Below are 23,617 nucleotides of genomic sequence, written 5' to 3' on the forward strand. Positions count from 1 at the left end.
GTTTGTGGCACGTAAAAATTCAGTGGGGCAAGTTGTTGGGTGTGAAGGCTGACGAGAGCGTTTTCGCGTGTGAACTAAGGCTTATGGGTAAATGCGCCGGAGGCTTGTCCGGCCACGTCGATGGCGGGGCGTTCTTTGTTCTGTAAACTCCGCTCTCCGCGTGGAAGCGAACCGAAGAGAGGACCGATGCAGGGAAGCGGTTTTGGCGATAAGAGAGGGCGGGGGGGCAGGGCAGGGGGATGGTTGTGAGAGCCTTCTTGCAGCTGATGTCTGTTGCAATTAATATCTAAATGTGCAATACCGTTAGTGGCTGCGGACAGGCAGCGGGGGAGAGGGGGGGGGGGGGCGTTCTACTTTGAGAGTTTGCTAATCACTCTGATCAGGGCGCCGTTCTCGTCCTTTAGTCTCTGGTTGTCTGATTTCAAGTCCGGTAGCGTCTGGAAGAGAGAGAGACAGGGGGAGAGAGAGAGAGAGAGAGAGAGAGAGAGAGAGAGAGAGAGAGAGAGAGAGAGAGAGAGAGAGAGAGAGAGGAGAGTCACATGACCCAGAAATTCCGGTCGGGGCGCACGTCTCCACCGCATGCCACACGGCCAATCGGCCGCCGCCCCGTCACAGCAGGGGAGGGGCGGTTCTGAGCAGTGCCACAAAAAAAACCCCCCAAAAACATCCCAGCAACGTCGCCTCTCTCATCCGGCCGTGCAGGATCAAGTCTCACACTCACTCGCAAGTCCACACACACACACACACACACACACAACTAATATAGGTCTGTTACAGAAATATGTACTAAAAAATTACTTTAAAAACATTTATAAAATCAATTATTGAGCAGCTTCTCAGCTTCAAATGTTTTGACACGTTTGGGGCAACGGCTTTTTCTAGGTCTCTGAACAATACCGAAACCATTCTGCCGACCAAAGAGCGTGCATGCTGTACCTCTTCAATACAGACACACACACCTCTATATACTACAGGTATTTTAGGTACAGCCAGGTAGCCAGTTAACCACACGGCGATGGAGGCAATGGCTGCATTCGAAACCGCGTACTAGCATACTACTACTTGGGACAAAATGTCAGGCCAATTTGTGTTGAAAGATAGTATGAGTAGTAGTCTGCAATTTCAGACACAGCCAGTGACTGTCCCAGCTGAAACCTTCATGGAAAACAGCAGTTTGAAAGCCATGCTGGAGGGGGTGGGGCCAACTGGAGCGGGCGTGGCATGGCCTTCCCCGGCCAATGCGCTTCAACTCCGCCCATTTTCGTTTTTTTTTTCTTTTCTTTTTTTGTCCAGCACTTCAGAGGCAGGTCCACCATTTTGTGCCGCCAACCGCCGAACCGACAGGAATGCCGTAAAGCGCACACCCACAATGCATCGCTTCACCCTCGGAGGAGCAGGATGATGTCACTGAATTTCTTATTCGGGGGGCGGGGGGGGGGGTAACACGTTGCCACGTCATGCAGAGAAGCCAGACCAGGCAGGTGTGAGACCTGGGCGGGGCAGTGGGAGGGGCGTGTCTAGGGGCGCGGGCGGGGCCAGCAGGCGGCTACAGGACTGCGACAGCCTGGTCACCACGCGAGCCAGGGCCCGGTTCTCAGCCTGCAGCCTCTCCTGGAGCTGCCGCAAGGCCCGCACCTGCTTTACCTGGGGGAGCGTCTGCAGGGGGAGAGAGACACTGGGCAAGAGCGCAGAGAGAGAGAGGGAGAGAGAGAGACACTGGGCAAGAGCGCAGAGAGAGAGAGAGACTGGGCAAGAGCGCAGAGAGAGAGAGAGACTGGGCAAGAGCGCAGAGAGAGAGAGACACTGGGCAAGAGCGCAGAGAGAGAGGGAGAGAGAGACACTGGGCAAGAGCGCAGAGAGAGAGAGACACTGGGCAAGAGCGCAGAGAGAGAGAGAGAGAGAGAGAGACACTGGGCAAGAGCGCAGAGAGAGAGAGAGAGAGAGAGAGAGAGAGAGAGAGAGAGAGAGAGAGAGAGAGAGAGAGAGAGAGAGAGAGAGAGAGAGAGAGAGAGAGAGAGAGAGAGAGAGAGAAAGAAAGAAAGAAAGAAAGAAAGAAAGAAAGAAAGAGAGAGAGAGAGAGAGAGAGAGAGAGAGGAGAGAGAGAGAGAGAGAGAGAGAAAGAAGAAAGAAAGAAAGAAGAAAGAAAGAAGAGAGAGAGAGAGAGAGAGAGAGAGAGAGAGAGAGAGAGAGAGAGAGAGAAGAGAGAGAGAGAGAGAGAGAGAGAGAAAGAGGGAGAGAGGGAGAGAGGGAGAGACTGGGCAAGAGCGCAGAGAGAGAGAGACAGGACATTGGGAGAGACTGGGGACCAGCAACCGGGAACACATAGCCTCACCCAAAAACAATCTACAGGAGGGGGGGCAGTGTGGAGGGACAAATACAAAATAAAAACAGGAAAGGCTAAATGAGAACGCTCAAGAGTTTAAATTAGGGAAAGAGAGAAAAGGAGAGAGCTGCAATTGCAATAACGAAATGCGGCTGTCAACAGACAGACACACACACACACACACACAGTACCTTAATTTCTTCCTCCATCTCGGTGACCTTCCTTTCGAGAGCCCTTCTTTCCTGTAGGCGGGGGGGGGGGGAAGAGGTGTCTGTCATTCCGTTTCCATAGTAACACGCGTCAGAGTACACCCACTCACTCCACTCACTCCACTCACTCCACTCACTCCACTCACTCCACTCACTCCACTCACTCCACTCACTCCACTCACTCCACTCACTCCACTCACTCCACTTCACTCCACTCACTCACTCCATCGGAAGCAGTGTGCAGAGTTCTTGCAGAGTTCTGTGGCAGGGAGTGCATTTCTCCGTAGAGACTGTACCACACAAAAACCACCGTGACGAAGCCGCAGGAAAACTTACATGCATGTAGCCACAGCTATGGGGGGGTAGACCAGCGGTCCTCACTCCTGGTCCTAGAGAGCCGCACGGTGTGCTGGCTTCCGCCTTAATATCAGAAACCGATTCACACCCAAGAAACCGGCTCTCGGGACCAGAGTGAGGAGCCAGGCTTCCGGACATTCTGCTGGACAGCTGCACACGTTCCCTGCGCCTCTAAACCACACAGCGGGCGGTCTCTGAAAACGGTGTGCAAGAGGGCGGTCTCTCTGCAGCGCCCAGCTAATACACAAACCCTCTCCCCACAATGTTGCTGCAGTGCCCAGCTAATACACAAACCCTCTCCCCCACAATGTTGCTGCAGTGCCCCAGCTAATACACAAACCCTTTCCCCCACAATGTTGCCGCAGCGCCCAGCTAATACACAAACCCTTTCCCCCACAATGTTGCCGCAGTGAATAGGCGATACAGGCGAGAAGCGACAGAGGCATGTGAAAAGAAGAACCGGATAAAAGGCAAACCGCGGGTGAATCAAACCTCTTTCTGGATTTAACCGCGTATGCGGGGCAAGCAACTGCCCCCTAGCAACAGAACAACGTATTTTTTGCGGGTGTCTGAAGGAGACGGGGGTTCACTCAAACACACAAGAGGGCCTCCCCCGTCAGGGCGGGTGTGGGGAAGATTTCAGGGCCACGTTCCAGGGTCGTTGTCAGGCACTGGCCCTCATTGGATAGAATGCCGTCGCACGATTGCACCATGACATTTACGTTTATATTCAGCGCCGCCGTTACCTGTCGGCTAAGGAAGTTATCACCATCCCGTCTCACAAGCTAGTTAGGCAGCACACCGGCCAAAGTTAGCCGTCGAAAGCGCGAATAAACACGGAACGGTTATCGACGTGGCCGCCTAGTGCCGACTGTAATTCACAACAGCAAGTCCTAACCACTTCGATCGGGTTCTGATTATCTGCGTTTACACTAGGACTCGGAACTGTACAGTCCTCTCAGGTCCACTTAGCACTTGTACTTGTGTTTGATCTGCACTTCATTGTACGTCGCTCTGGATAAGAGCGTCTGCTAAATGCCATGTAATGTAATAATGTATATACTAACGCTACCTAGCTCGCCTCGCTAGTCCGGTAGCTCGCCTTCTTGTCGCTATGGCTACTCGCTAGCCGTCGGCTAAGAACGCAACAAACTATACGAACGCAGGTGCAGTATAGCGGTGTATCCAATAAGGGTCATCGATGCATCAGAACGACCCGGAACGCAACAGAAATCTTCACCACACGGGGTGCTCGTGAGACAGCCAGAGCGGAAGGGAAATCAAACCCGGGTTCGACCATACCGCCCAGCTGCTGCTGGCTCTTTCTGGCAACCTTAAAGCATAATCAGCTGGTTACCACACAGCGGGGGGACCGCAAAGCAGGCCCACACAGTGCACGTTTGACTACCCAGGGAGGGTGGCCAAGAGTGCGTGCCTTCCCAAATGCACCGATCGCACGAGAGAAGAAACTAACTACAGGCCAACGAAGTTCAATTACTACCTGACATTAGTCACAATTAAGTAAGCAAATGATCATTATTAATTCAGCAGTGCGTTAACAAAAGGCTGCAATAATTACCCTTCTCTCCATTTCAACTGCGACCGGTCAGCGAACCGCTCCTGCCTCTGAAACAAGAAACGAGGGCTGATTGGTTAATTGACAATGGGGGGCGGGATGGGGACAGCTGTGAACGGACAGCTTTCACCGATCTGAAGTGTTTTGCATGCCGAGGTTGGCACATTGCTATCTGAGGTTTATTTTAGCACATTGCCAATTTTGGTTGATCTTAGCACATTGCTAACTTCGGTTGATCTTAGCACATCGCTAACTGAGGTGGATTTTAGCACACTGCTGATTGAAGTTGATTTTAGCACATTGCTAATTGAGGTCAATTTTAGCACATTGCTATGTGAGGTTGATTTTGCTAGCTATGGCTCACCTGCGTGGCTTTCTGAGGTGCATTTTACTGGCTCACCTGCGTGGCTTTCTGAGGTGGATTTTACTGGCTCACCTGCGTGGCTTTCTCCAGCTGCAGCTTCATTTCGGCCAGCTCCAGGTCCGTGTCCCGTAGCTGCGCCTTCAGCTTGTCGTTCTCCCCCACGATCTGCTCATAAAGCTGGAGGGGAGACAGGAAAACTCTGACACGCCGCAAACATCGGGGAAACATCCACTGAAGCGCGCAATCGGTGAAGATCCTGAGCGTGCCATCTGAGCAGCCGGCCCCACAGGCACCATCCCCTACCTTTCTGTAGTCCGTGGGGTCGTCTCTCTCCAGCCGGCTGGAGTAGGGCCTCCTGCCGTCGCCCCGGTCGCGCTCAGCCACGGAGCGGCTCGACAGGCCCGAGTCGTTCCTGGGAAAATGGCCGCCGAGCTATTAGCACGTTTTAGCACGTTTTAGCACGTTTTAGCACAACAAATGTTAACGTATTAACGCATCGTTAGTCACGCATGCCCTGCACACGTTGTACGCGCACACACAGACACTCACACACTCACACACTCACACACTCACACACTCACACACTCACACACAAATGTACACCTGAAGCAAGGATCGAAAGGCAGACGTACCTTGTTAGCCTGTCACTCTGTAAAAAGAAAAACAAAACCGGTGATTACCTCAAAGCCTTCAAAGGGCATAAAAGCAACAGGACCAAGCAATGGTTTTTTTATTTATACTTTTCCCCTCCAAGTGGAGGCGAGGTGTGGCGGTGGGGTGGGCGGGACTGTGGTGTCAGATGTAGGAGGAGCTTACCTGGGGGGCGGTCTGGTCCTCCGTATCCGAAAGCGGATCCAGATCGTTCTCATCGCTCTGTAACGAAGGAGAACGGGTTACTCTCCCCTTCCCACAATGCACCTCACCAAAGTCCATTTCCTGTCTCACAGCACCGTCCCTTCCTACTACGGAACGTAAAACAGTGAATCACATTCAATTTCCCGTTACAAATGTACAATGTAGAGGAAAGTTAACATGCCTTTCGCTTTGATACATTTGACATGTGGGGGCCATTTTTACATGTTTCAAATTCAAATGTTACTGCAATGTGAATTTCTATTAAGAATAATGCAGCGTGTGTGCGCATGTGCGTGTATGAGTGTGTGTGTGTGTGTGTGTGTGTATGCGTGTGTGTGTGTGCGTGTGTGTGTGTGCGCATGTGCGTGTATGAGTGTGTGTGTGTATGTGTGTGCGTGCATGTATGAGTGTGTGTGTGTGAGTGTGTGTGTGTGTCTGCGCGTGTGTGTGTGTGTGCGAATGTGTGTATGTGAGTGTGTGTGTGTGTGCGCGTGTGTGTGTGCGTGTATGAGTGTGTGTGTGTGTGTGTGTGTGTGAGCGTGTGAATGTGTGTATGTGTGTGAGTGTGTATGTGTGAGCGTGTGAATGTGTGTATGTGAGGGTGTGTGTGTGTGTGCGCGTGTATGAGTGTGTGTCTGTGTGTGTGTGTGTGTGAGCGTGTGAATGTGTGTATGTGAGAGTGTGTGTGTGTGTGAGTGTGACTGTGTGAGCGTGTGAATGTCTGTATGTGAGGGTGTGTGTGTGTGTGTGAATGTGTGTGTGTGTGTGTGTGCGCGTGTGTGTGTCGTACATCCTGCGGTAAGAAGGACACGCCGGTGGAGCGCCTCTTCTCGCGCGGTCGTCTCCTCTCCCGTATGGAGCGGGGCTGGGACCGGTCCTCACCGTCCCGCTCCTCCTCCCTCCCGTCCAGCTCTGCGGAGCATCATGGGAAACGGAGTCCCCAGGTCACAGCCTACCCACACTGAACCACTCGCAGGCAGCATTACCACTGAGCCTACTCCAGTAGCGGTAGCGCACGGCAACTGAAACTCCACAAAGCCTGCTGCTCCAGGCTCGCTAACCCTTTCAAGTCCCAAGCCCAATATCAATACGAAGTGGCTCCGCCCAAATCCCAAGGGGGTTTTGGCTTTGGCGGGAACATTTACTGAGGTTTTAAATTGGGGCTCAAAACCTTTTATCGGAGTCATTTTGATTTGTTAAGGTGGAGAGTGCCGTATGGCACTGCAACCATATGAGCAGCAAGCTGAAGTGGGTCAGTAGTAATGAGTAATTAATGAGTAATAAAGGCGCTCCGCACCGGCCTCCTCCTCCCTGGGGGTCCTGCCGTAGCTGGAGTAGGCCGACGTGATGCCCGTCAGGCTGTTGGGCCGGCTGAGCGAGGTGGCGGAGGTCGAGCTGCCGGAGAGCCGGTAGCGCTGGTACGTCTGCGGGGTCAGAGGTCAGAGGTCAAGAGGTCTCACAGAAAAGCAGGGGCGCGCTGCTGATAAAACTCGATCGCGATACGAAACCAAACGATAGTGATACAATAAACAACCCCCTCCCCACACCAGGGGCCTTTGAGTATAAATCAACTATTCAGCACACTACAGATTGTTTGGCTAGGTAAGCGGTTCATACATTGTTCATGCATTTGTGTGTTGAGGTACTACGATTAAAAAAAATTGAAAAAATATTATAATAATTCCGATGATGAAATGGGCCCTGATCCTTATCTTCGTTGTGCAGGTAGCAGTTGAAATTGTACTTCTCTCAAGGGTCTTTCAGCGCACTTATCCCTGGTTATGGGAATGCACTTTGCACTTTGTTGGATGTCACTCTGGATAAGAGTGTCTGCCAAATGCCATGAATATAAACTACAGATAGCAGTTAGCAGAATAGTACGGCTAACTGCTAACTGCTAACTGCTAACTTCACACGGAGCCCCTCGGTGGGGGGGGGGGGGGGACTGACCTCCTCGGCGGTGCGGTAGCGTGACCTGCTATCCTCCTCCTTGGCCTCTGCCTCCTTCTTCTCCTCCTGCTGCTTCTCTTTGTCCTGCTTCTCCCGCTCCTCCTCCTCCTGGGTCCGGGCCGGCCGACTCCTCCCCATGGTCTTCTCCGCCTCTTGGAGGTCAGTCAGGGTCACGCCCTGCAAGGTCAAAGGTCACAGCTTAATATAGAGTAGACAGGGGGGCAGACTTTAATATCATGTTAATATCACTGACATATTGGCAGTAGCCAGCAAGCTTTACGGGGGGCAGCCTGTAGCCATGTGGCTAAGGTGGCTAAGGCTAACGTGCGGTCGTTCTCTGAGAGAAATGAGGGGTGATATTTCGGGGGGGAAACGTGCCTGCGTGGAGCGCCGGGACTGTCGGGCCTGTCGGGAACGTGCTTTCCTCCGCGACTCAGACTCCTCGTCCCGGACCGGAGTGAGGTACGACCTGCCCCAACGACGACACAACTCAATTTCACACACACATGCACAACTACACAAACGCGTACAGTTACAGGTGTACATTTCAGTGTGTGTGCGAGTGTGTGTGTGTGTGTGTGTGTGTGTGTGTGTGTGTGTGAGAGAGTGAGTGTGAGTGTGAGTGTGAGTGTGAGTGTGTGTGTGTGTGTGTGTGTGTGTGTGTGTGAGAGAGTGAGTGTGTGTGTGAGAGTGAGTGTGTGTGTGTGTGTGTGTGTGTGTGTGTGTGTGTGTGAGAGAGTGAGTGAGTGTGTGTATGTGTGAGTGTGTGTGTGTGTGTGTGTGTGTGTGTGTGTATGTGCGAGTGTGTGTGTGAGAGTGAGTGTGTGTGTGAGAGTGAGTGTGTGTGTGAGAGTGAGTGTGTGTGTGAGAGAGTGAGTGTGTGTGAGAGTGAGTGTGTGTGAGAGTGAGTGAGTGTGTGAGTGTGAGTGTGAGTGTGTGTGTGTGAGTGTGTGCGTGTGTGAGTGTGTGCGTGTGAGTGTGTGCGTGTGAGTGTGTGCGTGTGAGTGTGTGCGTGTGAGTGTGTGAGTGTGTGCGTGTGAGTGTGTGCGTGTGAGTGTGTGTGTGTGTACTCACCTGCGTCTCTCCCGGCCGTCGGGGCCCAGCAGGGTGCTGGCAGTAGAGGAGGTGGTGGAGGTGGTAGAGGAGGCTGGGCTCACCACGGTAGGAATGACCGCTGCTAACTCCTTCTCCACGCTGTCCTCCGACCACAGCCTGCGGGAGACACACAGAGAGCGTCACAACCTAGCCGACCGCTCCAAAACCAGACACCACGTACGCTCAGAAAATCACACATTAACCAACCAGGCAAGTCCCAATTTCATCAGCACTTCATGCTCAAACACTGCCAAATTGTCTCCATTAAATCAGTTCTGCAAAGAAGAGTGGGCAAAAATTCCTCCACAGCGACGTCAAAGACCAATGGCATCTTGTAGGAAGCGTTTGGTGATTATTGGTGGTCGCATAACCAGTTACTTTTTCAGAGGGCTGGTATGGTAATTTGACTTTACTCGGGTTCCCACTTGTCCAAATTCCGACTCATCATTTAGCCAAACGATGGGAAAGCGTTCAGTGAGATGCCACAGAGGGAAGAGATGAGGAAGGGGGCAGGGTAAATCACACAGGGCCTGCAGTACCTGCTGCTCACACTAGAGGGCGTGGAGGAGGAGCTGGAGCGGGCGGAGGAGGGGCCCGAGCTGGTCAGGCCCCGGGACCCCGGGGGAGAGGTGGAGGACGGGGAGGTGGCGGAGGAGGTGCCCGAGGTGGCAACAGAGCTGGGCGTCTCCTCCTGCCTCCTGCCGAAGGAGCCACTGACGGGGGGAGGGAGGGGGGGTTGGAGAAAAAGAGGAAGAGAAGAAAGACCCTCATAAACGTTTTACTCTGAGTGATGGAGGGGAGGGGGTGGGGTGGGGTGGCTCAGGGGCGGAAGCAGCGGGCAGTACCTCCTGAGCGGGCTGTAGGGCAGGCAGGGCTTAGCGTTACTGGGGGGCTCCAGGCTGCCGGCCGAGGGGGACTTGGCGGGTACGTCTCTCGCGCTGCCGCTCCGCCCGACAGCTAGCGACTGAGACGTGCTGAAGCAGAGCCGCGGAGAGAGAGGCGCGTTAGCACACAGACGGCACGCACGCGCTAGCACACACGCACACGCACACGCGCTAGCACGCACGCTAGCACACACGCACACGCGGTAGCACGCACGCTAGCACGCTAGTGAGCACAAGTGCACACACATTGTGCCTTCACTTAATGTCGGCTACCATTAAAAGTATGAGGTGCAATGGATAGCGGTTCGATGTTCCGGGTACCACAAACACACACTGCCGAGGGCCAACAGAAGCCAGGCACACACTCACACACTCACACACTCACACACTCACACACTCACACACTCACACACTCACACACTCACACACTCACACACTCACACACTCACACACTCACACACAAATGGCAATGCCCTGAACTGAAGAGTCACTGGAGGATGACCGTATGTGAGTATTAAAAGTGTTGTACAGGCGTGTACAGCCGTGGCTTTAAGGAGGACTGGGCTGGTTTGTGGTGAGTGAGAGTGGGAAAAGTCTCTCCTGACAGAGCTCCCCCCTGTGGCGGGGCAGTGCGTAGCGGCTAACCTGCGCTGGTAGCCGGACGGCCTGGTCTGGGGGGCTGTGCCCTCGCCGATCCTGGTCTCCTCGCCCCAGGGCCTCCTCCCGTACAAGCCGCTGCGCACCAGGCTCACCGCTGAGTCCCTGGGAACCAGAACCTGACATAGCACCCCGCGGCCTCCACAGCTGTACCCCACGCCCTCGATCCAACACTCCTAAACCTACACCCCTCAACCAATAACCCTGCCTACGCAACAGCCCTAACCTACACCCCAACACCCCCATCACAACACCCCAACAACTAAGTCTAACCCAACACCCTGACCCAATTAGCCCTATACCCCCATCACAACACCCCAACAACTAAGTCTAACCCAACACCCTGACCCTATTAGCCTTATGCCCCCATCACAACACTCACATCACAACAAGGCCTAGACAACAACCTTGAACCAAACACCACTCACCCTAGACCCCTCAACCCCAACACTCACACCTACCCAACACCCAAGACTCTCCTCACAGGAGTCCCTGAAACACGGCCTCACCCTCTAACCAAACGTCCTCACCTTTCAAAGACCTAAAAAAAACCATCTGAAAAACATGACCACCTTTCACAATGAGAAAAGAACCTACGGTAACTTTTAGTAGTCGTTTCAAACTTCCCTAATTCTTCACGTATGCACGTGGAGACAACGCACGCGAAGGTTTGACGATGGAAGACGTAAGCGAGGCTGCTTAAGCCCACACAAACGCAGAGAGCTGCAGACGGACAGCGTCCCCCGCGCACCGACAGGACCTGGATCAGCCTCGGCGGCAGTTGAGATTCAAATGAAGTCCCGATTAGAGGCGTAGAAACTGATCCAGGGTCAGCGCGCGTGGTGACGCGACGCGCCCGGGCGGTTTGAGCTCGTGCCCTTCCGCCGTCAGACAGCAGGGGGCGCCAGGCCCGGTCGGCTCACCTGTTCTCCTTCTCGTCTGCGTCCGACGCGCTGGCCAGCCGGCGGGAGGAGGGGATTGTGGGAGCCACGTAGGCCAGCCTGGTCCTTTCCTGCGGAACAGACCGACTCGCTCGGTTAAGCCTCTCTCCGCTCCCACGCCCCGATTTACACTCCATCTGAGGAGGACCTGGGCCAGGACCGCCCAACCCTGCTCCTGTAGATCTACTCTAGGGTTTCATTTCAACCCTGATCTGGCACCCCTGATTCAATTCATTAAGAGCTCATCGAGATCTCTAGCTGTGTGCTTTGTTAGGGTTGGAGTGAAAACCTACAGGAGGGTAGATCTCCAGGAACAGGTTTGGACAGCTCTGCTCTAGCTGTTGAATGAGGTGTGCTTTGTTAGGGTTGGAGTGAACACCTACGGGACTGTAGATCCCCAGGAACAGGGTTGGGTAGCCCTAATCTAGTCTGCTATGAAATTGTGTCTTGTGTTCCTTCCATCATGTGAAAGCCAGCGGGGACTTGAGCCCACAACGTGAGCAACAGCTCCACCGCACCGCCTGTAAACGGGGTAACAGCCGTGACCTCTGACCTTGTCCTTGTTCTCCAGGGTGGAGGAAAGGCGGGGGCTGGAGGCGGAGCGCATCACGCCCGCCGTCTCCTTCTCCCTCTGCGCCTCCTTGGCGGCGGTGATCTCGGCCAGGCTGCCCGTCTTCCGCAGGCCCGTCCTCCAGGAAGCGGGAGACTCGTTCCTGCCCTCCTCCTCCCCCTCCTCCTCTTTGGGGGAGAGCTTCCCGGTAGGAGAGGCCAGCTGGGGGGGGGGGGGGGAACGCAGGCGGAGCACGTTAGCACATAGCACGTTAGCGCATAGCACGTTAGCGCTCTCGGTCAGCGTTGGGTCCACATACCGTGAAATCTTTCCCGGGGAACAGCACCCAAAAAATTAGCTTACATAAATAATACATATTAAACCTGCGGCTGTTGCTGGTTGAAATGTTTTTCAAACCGCTGACCAAAGAAGCGACGCAGGAGATGGGAGACTTTAGCGATAGCCTGCCAGACGCAGCAGAACTTTAACTCTATATACTATAAGACAGGAAGAGTAGAGCCTTTCACCCGTATTCCCAACTGAAAAATGCAGGCAGAGTACATAAAATCCTGCCGTAGGGCAACCATGGAAAAAACACCCAGCCGGGTTTGGTAGAAAACTCGAGGTTTTGGAGTCTGAAAAGAATCCCCCAGCATGGTTTTAAGAGCATTTTGTTAGTCTGCAAAATTGCTTTGTTCGATAAAGAAAATAAAATGCACACAATTCCACACACGGACAACAAAACACACAGGTCAAAGTTCAAAGCTTCTCAGCGTTAAGACTCATGCGGACAACCAGCGAGAGGAAAGGCATTCAGGGGTTAGAACTAGGGATGTGATTTTCATTTTAAAACCGGTTACCACGAAAACAATGACAAAACGGGCAAACCTACAGGGAAAAAGTACTGAAGCGACACAATTTGGTCTCCGCTTGAACATCACATAACCGAAATATTCAAAAGCAAAATGTGGTCAAAACTAAAAGCGTCTAAAAAAAACGAATGCTCGACTTTGCATGGCGACTAAATGCAATAAACGTAATCGTTCTCGTGGCTAACCGACGAGAACTGGCCCCGCTAGCCAAGCGGCCGATCGGAGGCGAAAGCACATCCCTAGTTGGGGGCGGTCTGGGGTTGGGTTACGCGTTCAGACCAGGGGGTGGGGTGTGTGGCAGGGAGAGGGGGGGGGGGGGGGCACACCGAAGCCTCACCGTTCCTTTTTTGGGCGGGAGAAAAACGTTGGTTTTGCGCAAGCCCTGGCGCCACAATGCAGGACCGCCGAACTCCGGCACGGGCAAGACGGGGGTAATAAAATCAGACTAAAGCCATCGAGATGAGAGCGGCCATGAGGGAGGGGCAGAGGCGGAAACACAGACAGAGGAACACGTGGTTCATGGGCCGGAGGGAAAGAAAGAGAGAAGAGAGAAAGAGAGAAATGAAAGAGTGCACAACAGAAGCTGGGGGTCAAGCGCGCCCATGCACAGTATTTCGAAAGGGTCGCACCTCACCGGGGGACCGGCAAGTCGCAATTTAAATACAGCCTCAAACATCACGCGTCATTCCCGAACACCGGAATATTCCAGAACAGAAGTTATCAGATCAATACTGTGCCCCCCCACCAGGTTTGCCACTTTCTGTGCCTGCTAATTTCTTACTCTACTAAAGCGGCTTTTAGGCTTAACACACGCTTAAGTTCTTTCTTATCCTTTTCCCCTCTTTGCCATTGGCTTTGTCTTTGAACGGTTTGTTTTATTCATTATCCCATTGAATTCAGTCTGTCATTGAATCTATTTATTTATTTATTATGATTTTTTTTTTAATGAACCAATTTCAAAAGGGATAATGTGTAATACAGTGCCTTACACTCATACGTATTGTATGCCATTCACAGCAACTTTTTATGTAACGCAAGGATAAAGATATTAAAAGCGTCTTATTATGAACCATTAAGAGGGCCTTACAATTCAGGGATTGTAATGGCGTATAATGGACTGGTGGTGAACATGGAGTAGAATTAAATGTACGGTTGTAGTGGAGTATCGTGGAATTTATGATTGTAGTGGGGTATAATGGACTATACTCCATTAACTGGATAATAAGTCGTTCCTTGGCTGGAGATATCTGCAGTATACGGTCATAAATGAGAATGTTTTCCACCGCAGTACCGGATCTGTCCTGCAGAGGGCAGCCGCAGCGGCACTGATGTCACAGTGCCGCGACAACTCGCTCGGCTGTTGCCCTGACAACTCGAAGACACCTTGGCCGCAGCGAAGCACTGTGGGACCCCCCCGGGCGAGATCACACCACGCCCCTAACAGGCTGCATAGGCACCCCATGCAGTGTCAATCACAGGCACGTCAACCAATGGGGACACGGAGATCTCATCTAAGCAGGTTAAGCCCCGCCTCCTGGCGGGAGGGTTGGGGAAACGTGACCTCACCTTCTTGCTCGGCGAGGTGGGGGCGGTGGGGGAGGTGGGCGGGGACACGGTCGCGGTGACCGGGACGGGCGGGGTTCCGCTGGTGCTGTTCACGGTCGCGGGAGGCTTCTTCTTTTCTGGAGCGAGGAGAGACGCGTCGGGTCACGGCAAAGACTTCACACACAGTTTTACAAACACATACATTTTCATGGGACTGGGAGGGTTAAACAAACATGAAGAGGCTCCACCCAAATCCCAAGGGGGTTTGGCTTTGGGTTGAGGAAAATTTAGGAGGGTTTTCATAGGGCCACAAAACAATAGTACAACAGTCATTCTGAGTGCCCTATGGCCCTCTTGTGACTGAAAGGGTTAAAAACAAAGCCATGACGATAACAGGAAGTTGCGAACCGGCTTCGTTTTCTGACTCGGACTCTTCCTCCTCCTCCTCCTCCTCCTCGCTGGAGCAGCTGGACTCGTCCTTCTTGCAGTCCTCCTCCTGGGCCTTCTCCTCCTGCTTCTCGGGCTCCGGGGGCTGCATGCGGGGCGCGGGCTTCTCCGGCTCCAGCACCACCGTCTCCTTGCTGTGAGAGCAACGAGCCAACGGCCGGTTCAGCAGCCTGGTCTGCATGCAGCTAGCCCAGTTAGCCCAGTTCTACAGACCGCTAGCCTAGTTCTGCAGAGTGCTAGCCCAGTTAGCCTAGTTCTGCAGAGCGCTAGCCCAGTTAGCCTGGTTCTACAGAGTGCTAGCCCAGTTCAGCAGCCTGATCTGCATGGAGCTAGCCCAGTTAGCCTAGTTCTACAGAGCGCTAGCCCAGTTCTGGAGAGTACTAGCCCAGTTAGACTAGTTCTGCAGAGCACTAGCCCAGTTCAGCAGCCGGGTCTGCATGAAGCTAGACTGGCAGTGCTAGCCTAGTTAGCATAGTTCTACAGAGCATTAGCCCGGTTGTACATGGAGCTAGGCAGGCAGTGCTAGCATAGTTCTACAGAGCATTAGCCCGGTTGTGCATGACGCTAGGCAGGCAGTGCTAGCATAGTTCTACAGAGCATTAGCCCGGTTGTGCATGGAGCTAGGCAGGCAGCGCTAGCATAGTTTTGTATAATAGTAATAAGCTTAATTTATATAGCACCTTTTTTACATAAAATGTAGCTCAAAGCACTTCACTACATTCAGTGTTAAAATCTAAATTAAAATGAGCAATGCGATTGTGGGAATATATCCACGCAACAAACAAGTTCGTAAACCAAGATGAACTTTGGGGACTTTCCCCTGTGCCTCCCTGTGTACAGGAGCAACACCTCAGTTTAACGGAGAGGGCAGACACGAATGACATCTCGCCCATCAGCGGGTGTGGTCCACTTACTTATTGAGAGGTTTCAGCAACTGATTGTTGTCTCCTGTGGTTTCAATCAGAGGGGACTTCTTCACATCTCGTCTCTCGCTCAGCAGCTAAAAATGCAAAGATGCGTGACTTGATTAGCAGTTACCGGGAGTTAATTATGGTATGCAGAGTTAATATGTCAATAAAAATAAGGATTCAACAACATCGGCGTTTTTAGTACAGATGTGTTTGAGCTCCTATTCTCAGTGTTCGCCAGTCGGACTAGACCGTGAAAGAACTGATTACCAGATTCTGTTTCTTTTGGAGTTCTTCCAAGTAACCGAGTACGTCTTCATCTGCTACATCAAAGGCTGTCTGTCCCTGAGAGAGAGAGAGAGAGAAAGAGAGAGAATATGAATTTAAAAGCACCTTTATCATCACAGTTCCACAATATACATGCTATAAATTCAAATGTATAAACAAACAATGAGAGACAGAAAGACCCCATTTCCCATAAAGCATCACAAAACCGTTAGCCCATCGTTTTCAACGGTCCGCTACAAAACCGACGACTGAGAGATGTTCAGGGAGAGCTCCTGAGGATGGGCGGAGGGGAAGGGAGGACGCACCACTTTGTTGAGGGCGTCCATGTCGCAGAAGTTCTCCACCAGAATCCGACAAGCCTCCTCCTTGCCCCAGTGTCCGGCGGCGTGGAGCGGAGTCCAACCGTCAAAATCTTTTATGTTTACGTCATACCCTGCCTGGATTAAAAGCCTGAACACACACAAAGAAAACGAGGTCACATTGGAGAACTGCAACAAATTATGATGATGATTCTAATCACTGGTAAGGGAGATGGGTCAGTAGTTTTGCATTACAGTTCATGTACTATAATCACTATAGGTAAGAGAGCTGGATCAGTAGTTCTACAGTATGGTTCATGTGTTATAATCACTATAGGTAAGAGAGCTGGATCGGTAGTTCTACAGTACAGTTCATGTGTTATAATCACTATAGGTAAGAGAGCTGGATCAGCAGTTCTGCAGTATGGTTCATGTGTTATAATCACTATAGGTAAGGGAGCTGGATCAGTAGTGGATGATACTCAGCGTAGGTAACGCACTCGGGCTGGATGCTCTCAGGGACTCACTTTAAAACCTCGGAGTAGCCCTTGGCAGCGGCCACGTGCAGGGCGGTTCCTCCAGACTTGGTGTGTCGCACGTCGTTGATCTGCCCGCTGTTCAGCCACTGCCTCACGTCCCTCAGCATGATCCGCTCCTCCTCCCTACGCGCCGCCTCGATGTCCACGCCTGGGAGAGAGAGGGGAGCGGGGTTAGCATGGAGACTCTCACTCTCACTCTCACTCTCACTCTCACTCTCACTCTCACTCTCACTCTCACTCTCACTCTCACTCTCACTCTCACTCTCACTCACAGCATTTAAAACAACAAAAAGAAGCACCGTCATAGGCACATCCACTCACACATTGTACCCCGCTTTTAAATCTGAACTACACTCACCAAACAAACCAGGCAACCAAGGGAACGGTCCAAGAGGAGAGACAAAAAGAAGAATGCACTGACTGTACACCAGAGGGCAATGTTCCTCGCTAAAGCCGTGACCGACTTCAAGATTCAGATCACTGCAGTTTGAAAGGGATTCACTTGACACCGTTACACGATCAGTCGATTTCACATTCACGTCTAAAATGATGCAGGACATGCATAACTGAAGGCCCAAAAGACACACGCACTCACACACTCACACACTGTGCAGCATAAGGGATAGAAGGAGCAACAGACATCAAGCCTGCAGTTGAGGGAACGGGGACATCTGTAACCTTTATTTACACAGGGCAGGTTGAGCAGGCACACTCAGTTAATGCCCCACAGGTAGCCCGACCTGCACGTCTGGGGATTGTGGGAGGAAACAGGAGTACCAGGGGAGAACACGTAAACACCACACAGAAAGACAGAGGGTGGATTCAAGCCACTGTGAGACTGCTCAGCCCATAAACCGACCATGAGCCGGTTCCCAAAGCATCTGAGGAACGACTCTAAAGAGCGGCTTGGAGCTGCTTTAAGACGCTGCCGAGATCCGACCACGTCGGATGTTTCCGGAACCCTTTAATTCAAACCTACATTAGCACTTGGATACACTGCGCTGTATGGACTACAGTTTAGAGTTGTATAGCGTTCAGGTGCAATATGCTGTACAAAGTGCTACAGTTTTGTGCGGTTTAGCATTTAGACTGTGGGCTGTACAGAGTGATACAGTGTTAAGTGTCCCTTCAGAGAAGAGGCCAAGAGCATCCATCGAGAGGAAAAATAAAAGAATGAAATGAAATTAATTAGGTTTTCAGAAGAGGATGTTATCCAGACAGAGGCTTACCAGTTGCGTTACCTAACATGAACACCAGTAAAATGAATACATTAACTACTGGGACCTACAGCCTGTCAGCTGACCTACACTGCCCACAGCTAGCACAGTCCCAGATGCACCGGCTGTGCAGGTGGATTCGGACTGAGCCGTAATGGCCGCCCGGCTGACCGCAGATCTGCCCGTTCAAAATTCCTCAGCGCACTGACAGAGGGCCGACTGTCCGGAGATTAGAGGGAAGGACAGCCTCCGCGCTATAATCCAGTCTCTTAGAGACCAGCGCTCCCTCGCTGTCGGACAACTGGAATGCCTTTTAAGGCAGGACTGCAGCAGTCTCACCTTCAGCCTAGCAACAGAGGGGCCCTCTTTCTCCCCGAACAGGCAGAGCCATGGACGGCCCGCAAATGAAAAACCGAGCTGATAATGTGTGTCTGTGAGCGGCTATGAACTGGGCAAAACCTCCCGACCGCAATACGCAGGGCTGCTCTTTGCACACTTCCTCTCGAAACGGAAAGCCCTCTGCGGGCTGCAGGCTCCATTCCTGGGCGGGGGCACAGCCCGTGTGCAGCACTCGAACCGCGCGGGTATACCAGATTCCCGTTGCAGTTTAGACACAAAGCATTTTCAGGAAGACAATAAACTACTTTTGCTTCGTAGACGACCGGTTTGAGTCTATAATTGAGAAAGAAGAAAACTATTTTCTGCCGTTGAGTGAAAAAAGGAACTTGAACTTTAAAAACTTCCTTCTAACAAAGGGGGGGGGGGGGGGGGGAGGTGTATGGAACCATAATATCATTCACTATACATTATTTTCTGAGGAAGCACTTCTCACCGTCACAAAAGCAGGAAAACCAGAAATAAAAAATAAGCAGACGTGCACATCCTTGGCTAAAGCCGGCAACATCTAAGCTGGCATGTGCAACCACATAGTTTCCCCAGGGCCCCCTTCCCCAGCAAAATGTCTCTCTGTGTAGGGTGGTTGGGCCTCTGCAGCTGAGGCATGCCCGTGTCATCCGCTAGGTAACAAAAATAGTTACACCGTGCTACGCTAAGCAGCCCGCCTAATATTCACATCATGCGAGGCTAACCAGTCACCGTGCCATTCACATCGTGCTATGCTAACCAGCCCCCTACCATTCACATTGTGGGTACGCTAACCAGCCCCCTACCATTCACATCGTGCTACGCTAACCAGCCCCCTACCACTCAAATCGTGCTACGCTAACCAGCCCTCTACCATTCACATGCTATGCTAACCAGCCCCCTACCATTCACATTGTGGGTACGCTAACCAGCCCCCTACCATTCACATTGTTGCTACGCTAACCAGCCCCCTACCATTCACATTGTGGCTACACTAACCAGCCCCCTACCATTCACATTGTGGCTACGCTAACCAGCCCCCTACCATTCACATTGTGGCTACGCTAACCAGCCCCCCCCCCGCCATTCACACTGCAGCTATACGGTAAGCACATCCACCTCAGAACCCCCCCCCCCCCCCCCACCCCCACCCAGACAGTCCCCCTTGGGTTTACACCACGGCGACGCCAAGCAGAGAACAGAAAGCCGAGGGGGCGCAGCGCTGGCTAACCCTGCCGGTTGATCTCGTTCTGCAGCAGCTCCTCCATGGCCTCTTCCTCAGCGATGTCCAGGGGGGTCTCGCCCTCGCTGTTGACCATCCCCACGTGGGCCCCCTGGCTGAGCAGGTACCTGCAGGGACACACACAGCGGTGTGGGTGGTCAGCTCCCAGGGAACTGGACTGCCAGATTCAACGGCACCACAACTGAGCAAGACTGCAAGAAACATTACCGTTAGCTTTAGCGTGAACATGCCGATGGAGGCGTGGATATTAACCAGAGCCATCTTCTTCAGAGGAAGTTCTCGCACCTTCAAGTTTCACTGGCATGTGCATCTGGCCCTTTCATGCTGTTGTTGATGTTGTAGCTCTTTAGTATAGCTCTTGTAATCATGCCCCGCTTCTAGTTAGTCTCTCCACAATGTTTTTTACTTAGCCTGTACTTTATGCGTGTACAAGACTTGATGTTCATGGCTATGGATAACCTATGCTTTGAGAATTATATCATATCTGATCTGTGTTCTGTTCCAATGACCTTCAGTGTGCACTTACTGTATGTCACATTGGATAAAAAAAGCATCTGCCAAATAAATATATTGTATTGCAAGGATGTGAGAGGCCAGTCAGGGGCAAGTCAGAGAACTAGGAGCCCAAAACTATCTTACAAAACAATGAGCCCAAGTAACAGTGAAAAGAGTACAAAAGCTCTTTCTACATTTACTCATGACATACCCAAGCCCTCTGCCTGGCTCATACACTTCAGAAGAGTCTGAACATGACAGATGGTCTAACACATAAGCAATCATTTTTAAAAAGTCACATCGCCCTATAAGAGGTAAAACGATGCTTGCAGCGGAAAACATTTTTATTCTTCGTGGGAAAAATAAAGAAGTAAACATGACCAGGTAGCCAATGTCAGGGCCAACCGTGTAAAAGCGTTTATTCAGCTCACTTCCTGGCATGTTTGGCAACGACGAATCACTAAACAGTGCTAAACAGGAAGTGGACGTACATTAACCCACCATGGCTACCTCCTGCAAATTATATGGCGAGAACTTCTTTTTAACTACCAGCTTTCGCTTACAGCCAGGAAGTGCTTCTGTGCATAATCGATCCGAGCCGAGGCACTTCCTGTCATCCCATCGACAGTGATTAGTCTGCCCGCCCACGTGCTTTTACACTCCCCAGCCCATGTGATCTGCAGGCCTACTGCCCCCTGCAGGCCCGTGTGGTCAGTGCACAAAGACAGGATTGCCCCAGGCGACGCAGCAACGCGCTGAGAGTCTATTCCTGACCGATCACCCCGATTGATCGCACTGATAAGATTTGCGTTTAGGGGGATAGAGACTCTGGGACAGGTGTGAGTTTAGGGGATATATGTGGGTTTTGGGGATAAGTGTTTGGGGAGTTTAGGGAATGGAGACTCAATCTGCTATAGATGTAAGTTTAGGGGATAGAGACACTGGGACAGGTGTGAGTTCAGGGGATAGATTTGGGTTAGGGTTCAGGTGTTTAGGGAGTTTAGAGGATGGAGACTCTAGGACAGATATGAGTGTAGGGGATGGATGTGAGTTACAGGAATGGAGACTCACTCTGCTATAGATGCGTTTAGAGGATAGCTGTGGGTTTAGGGAATAGGTGTTTGGGAAGTTACGGGATGGAGACTCACTCTGCTATAGATGTGTTTAGAGGATAGATGTGGGTTTAGGGAATAGGTGTTTGGGACGTTACGGGAATGGAGACTCACTCTGCTATAGATGTGGGTTTAGGGAATAGGCGTTTGGGAAGTTACGGGAATGGAGACTCACTCTGCTATAGATGCGTTTAGAGGATAGATGTGGGTTTCAGGAATAGGTGTTTGGGAAGTTACGGGAATGGAGACTCACTCTGCTATAGATGCGTTTAGAGGATAGATGTGGGTTTCAGGAATAGGTGTTTGGGACGTTACGGGGATGGAGACTCACTCCGCTATAGATGTGTTTAGAGGATAGATGTGGGTTTCAGGAATAGGTGTTTGGGACGTTACGGGAATGGAGACTCACTCTGCTATAGATGTGTTTAGAGGATAGATGTGGGTTTAAGGAATAGGTGTTTGGGACGTTACGGGAATGGAGACTCACTCTGCGATGTCCATGTACCCACAGGAGGCGGCGGCGTGCAGCGGGATCCAGCCCTCGTTGTCGGGCTGGTTGATCCCGGCGCCGTGCTCCACCAGGAACCTCACCATGTCCAGGTTATCGTCTATGCAGGCCTGGGGGAGGAGGAGAGGCGTAAGACCAGCGAAGGGAAGGGGGAACCCACAGACTCGGGGCTCCTCACCACTGTGCCTGGAGGGCCACTGGGTGAGTGATGTGTGTGTGTACCTGGGGCCCGCATCACACAGCAGTATTACCGCGGAGTGAGCTGGATCACTGCACCGAGTATAACCTGGATCCTGAGTAAAAGAGCTGTTCTGAGTAACATCTTGTCGAGAGCAGATGAGCAGGAAACAAACACAGACCGACGCACACTCTCTCGCTCTGAAGGGTGCGCCTACATTTTAACTGGACGCGATGCATAAAGTCCATTAAGGACAGCGATCGATAAAGCCGTGTCACACATTGCAAAAGCGATCTATACCAACACAGCACATGATCACAGGGAGGAAATGCTTCTCATTCACACAGACTCACACACCAACAGCGATGAGCTGCCGTGCAAGGCACCAACCAGCTCATCAGGAGCAATTTGGGGTTAGGCATCTTGCTCAGGGACACTTCCTGTGTGGCCCCCACATAAAGAAGTAAACATAGAGTTTCAATGCTTTTTAGCATTGCCTTCTCTTTACCAAATTTGCCCCGAGATTGCGTCAGAGATGGCGTTTTAAAGCCAACAGCGGATTGGCTCGCTGAAAGACAAGCACCTTTCATGCTCAAGAGTGGATTAGCCGGAGAAAACCAACCTTTAAAACAGCCTATAAAGGCGTGGTCTGCCTTGAAGTGCAAGAACCACTATGCTAAGGTTAATGACGCCTCTCCCCTCTCCTTACTGGAATCTCTCACCGGTCTGTGAAACATACGGACAGTAAAGCAATCCCCAGCATGCCGGCATCTCAAGGGTTTGCAGTGCCTGCAGACACAAAAGCGGCTTACAGACATATGGAGAATAATAATGAAATGCACGTAATTTAGCTGACGCTTTTATTCAAAGCAACTAACGGATGATTAGGCTAAGCAGGGGACCGTCGCCCCGGAGCAATGCAGGGTCAAGGGTCTTTCTCTAGGGCCCAACAGCTGTGCAGATCTTATCGTGGCTACACCGGGGCTTGAACCAGCAACATACAGGGTCCCAGTAAAGCACCGTAGCCACTAAGCTACACGCTGCCCATTGAAGCTTCTTTCACAGGTTTGGATTTCTGCAACCAAATGAGTTAAATAAAGAGACACAACTAGTCTGTGTGAAAGCAAAAACCCACCCTTAACATTGCTTAATCCGGCCCTTACATTTTGAAGAATTTAAGCTATGGGCAGAGTTGAAAACAGACAGACTGCTTCTATTTATGTAGGACATTCTGTACACCACAAAACATGATCAGATCATTTCTGGTTCAACTGCGGTTTTACAAAATAACCTCCCTTATAATCAAAAATACATCGAAGTTGCCTTCAGTTTGGTCTTCTTATACATCTTCTTGTATATAAAGGTTAGGCTAGAGGTGTATATAAAAGTTAGTAGAGGCATATATGTTACCCAGAAGTGTATAAGTGTTACCTAGAGGTGTATATAAAAGCTACCTAGAGGTTTACAAAAGGTTACTTGATTGTTTTAGAAATGTTAGTAGAGGCATATATGTTACCCAGAAGTGTATAAGTGTTACCTAGAGGTGTATATAAAAGCTACCTAGAGGTTTACAAAACGTTACTTGATTGTTTTAGAAATGTTACTATAGGTATATAGAGGTTAGGACATTAAACCGCCCTGCATTACACAGCCCATTAGAAAATCATTGTCGATTGGCCGCAACACGGAGAGCAGGTGCAGCCATGGCCGCTCCACACTGCTGGTCTGCGGCTCAGCCTCGTCGAGAACGATGAAGCCCTGACCGATCACGGAGAACCGCGGGTAAAGCCTGCAGTTACCGCGAGAAAGAAGTCCGCTACCATTTACAAAAAAAAAAAAAAA

At 51.5% G+C, this 23,617-nt stretch overlaps 1 pseudogene; it reads right to left on the bottom strand.

Annotated features, from left to right (window-relative positions):
* Positions 1-9: 9 nt before the first annotated feature.
* Positions 10-23,617, bottom strand: part of LOC133119099 (protein phosphatase 1 regulatory subunit 12A-like) — a 37,084-nt pseudogene continuing 13,476 nt past the window's right edge.

The sequence above is a fragment of the Conger conger genome, chromosome 19, assembly GCF_963514075.1.
Source record: "Conger conger chromosome 19, fConCon1.1, whole genome shotgun sequence".
NCBI lineage: Eukaryota > Metazoa > Chordata > Actinopteri > Anguilliformes > Congridae > Conger > Conger conger.